Below are 2,887 nucleotides of genomic sequence, written 5' to 3'. Positions count from 1 at the left end.
CCACCGTTGAAAATACATAAGAACAAGGTCTAGGCATGGCCGTGAGGCCAGCCTCCCAATGATCTAAGAACTAGATGTCCAAAGATGAAAAATACAATAGTAAAAGGTCCTATATATAGAGAACTAGTAGCCTAGGGGGTACAGAGATAAGTAAATGACATAAAAATCCACTTTCGGGCCCACTTGGTGTGTGCTTGGGCTGAGCAATGAAGCATTTTCGTGTAGAGACTCTTCTTGGAGTTAAACGCCAGCTTTTATGCCAGTTTGGGCGTTTAACTCCCATTTAGGTGCCAGTTCCGGCGTTTAACGCTGGAAATTCTGTAGGTGACTTTGAACGCCGGTTTGGGCCATCAAATCTTGGGCAAAGTATGGACTATCATATATTGCTGGAAAGCCCAGGATGTCTACTTTCCAACGCCGTTGAGAGCGCGCCAATTGGGCTTCTGTAGCTCCAGAAAATCCACTTCGAGTGCAGGGAGGTCAGAATCCAACAGCATCTACAGTCCTTTTCAGTCTCTGAATCAGATTTTTGCTCAGGTCCCTCAATTTCAGCCAGAAAATACCTGAAATCACAGAAAAACACACAAACTCATAGTAAAGTCCAGAAAAGTGAATTTTAACTAAAAACTAATAAAAATATACTAAAAACTAACTAAAACTACTAAAAATATACTAAAAACAATGCCAAAAAGTGTATAAATTATCCGCTCATCAAAGGTGCTGGGTGACTTTACTGCACCTACTCCCGACTTCTATGGGAGAAGCATCTCTATCCCTGCCATTGGAGCAAACAACTTTGAGCTTAAGCCTCAATTAGTTTCTCTAATGCAACAGAATTGCAAGTTCCATAGACTTCCATTGGAAGATCCTCATCAGTTTTTAGCTGAGTTCTTGCAAATCTGTGACACTGTCAAGACTAATGGGGTAGACCCTGAGGTCTATAGACTTATGCTATTCCCTTTTGCTGTAAGAGACAGAGCTAGAACATGGTTGGACTCTCAACCTAAAGAAAGCCTGGACTCTTGGGAAAAGCTAGTCAATGCCTTCTTGGCAAAGTTCTTTCCACCTCAAAAATTGAGCAAGCTTAGAATGGAAGTCCAAACCTTCAGACAGAAGGATGGAGAATCCCTCTATGAAGCTTGGGAAAGATACAAACAATTGATCAGAAAATGTCCTTCTGACATGCTTTCTGAATGGAGCATCATAGGTATTTTCTATGATGGTCTCTCTGAACTATCCAAGATGTCTTTGGATAGCTCTGCTGGAGGATCTCTTCATCTGAAGAAGACGCCTGCAGAAGCTCAAGAACTAATTGAAATGGTTGCAAATAACCAATTCATGTACACTTCTGAAAGGAATCCTGTGAACAATGGGACAAATCAGAAGAAAGGAGTTCTTGAGAGTGATACTCTGAATGCCATATTGGCTCAGAACAAAATATTGACTCAACAAGTCAATTTGATTTCTCAAAGTCTGTCTGGAATGCAAAATGCACCAAGCAGTACTAAGGATGCTTCATCTGAAGAAGAAGCCTATGATCCTGAGAACCCTTCAATAGAAGAGGTGAATTACCTAGGAGAACCCTATGGAAACACCTATAATTCTTCATGGAGAAATCACCCAAATTTCTCATGGAAGAATCAAGAGAAACCTCAACAAGGTTTCAATAACAATAATGGTGGAAGAAACAGGTTTAGCAATGGCAAGCCTTTTCCATCATCTTCTCAGCAACAGACAGAGAACTCTAAGCAGAACCCCTCTGACTTAGCAACCATGGTCTCTGATCTAATCAAGACCACTCAAAGTTTCATGACTGAAACAAGGTCCTCCATTAGGAATTTGGAGGCACAAGTGGGACAACTGAGCAAGAAGGTTACTGAAATCCCTCCTAGTACTCTCCCAAACAATACAGAAGAAAATCCAAAAGGAGAGTGCAAGGTCATCAACATGGCCGAATTCTGGGAGGAAGAAGAGGCAGTGAACGCCACTGAGGAAGACCTCACTGGACGTCCACTGACCTCCAATGAGTTCCCTAATGAGGAACCATGGGAATCTGAGGCTCAAAATGAGACCATAGAGATTCCCTTGGACTTACTTCTGCCTTTCATGAGCTCTGATGAGTATTCTTCCTCTGAAGAGGATGAGTATGTCACTGAAGAGCAAGTTGCTAAATACCTTGGAGCAATCATGAAGCTAAATGACAAGCTATTTGGAAATGAGACATGGGAGGATGAACCCCCTTTGCTCACCAAAGAACTGGATGACTTGTCTAGGCAGAAACTGCCTCAAAAGAGGCAGGATCCTGGGAAGTTTTCAATACCTTGTACCATAGGCACCATGACCTTCAAGAAGGCTCTGTGTGACTTAGGGTCAAGTGTAAACCTCATGCCTCTCTCTGTAATGGAGAAGCTAGGGATCTTTGAGGTGCAAGCTGCAAGAATCTCATTAGAAATGGCAGACAACTCAAGAAAACAAGCTCATGGACTTGTAGAGAATGTTTTGGTGAAGATTGAAGACCATTACATCCCTACTGATTTCATAGTCCTAGAGACTGGGAAGTGCATGGATGAAACCATCATCCTTGGCAGACCCTTCCTAGCAACAGCAAAGGCTGTGATTGATGTTGATAGAGGAGAGCTAATCATTCAAGTGAATGAAGAATCCTTGGTGTTTAAGGCCCAAGGATATCCCTCTATCACCATGGAGAAGAAGCATGAAGAGCTTCTCTCAAATCAGAGTCAAACAGAGCCCCCACAGTCAAACTCTAAGTTTGGTGTTGGGAGGCCACAACCAAACTCTAAGTTTGGTGTTGAACCCCCACATTCAAACTCTAAGTTTGGTGTTGGGAGGTTCCAACATGGCTCTGAGTATCTGTGAGGCTCCATGA

At 42.6% G+C, this 2,887-nt stretch overlaps 1 non-coding gene across 1 annotated transcript; it reads right to left on the bottom strand.

Annotated features, from left to right (window-relative positions):
* Window positions 1-1,080: 1,080 nt before the first annotated feature.
* On the bottom strand, window positions 1,081-1,188 carry LOC130984554 (small nucleolar RNA R71). Its single transcript, XR_009088477.1, has one exon. It is a non-coding gene; the product is annotated as a small nucleolar RNA R71 (small nucleolar RNA).
* Between the last annotated feature and the right edge of the window lie 1,699 nt (window positions 1,189-2,887).

This window comes from Arachis stenosperma, chromosome 5, assembly GCF_014773155.1.
Source record: "Arachis stenosperma cultivar V10309 chromosome 5, arast.V10309.gnm1.PFL2, whole genome shotgun sequence".
Lineage (NCBI taxonomy): Eukaryota > Viridiplantae > Streptophyta > Magnoliopsida > Fabales > Fabaceae > Arachis > Arachis stenosperma.
Note: the sequence above shows the minus strand (reverse complement) of the source record. Positions and strands in the feature narration are given on the sequence as shown.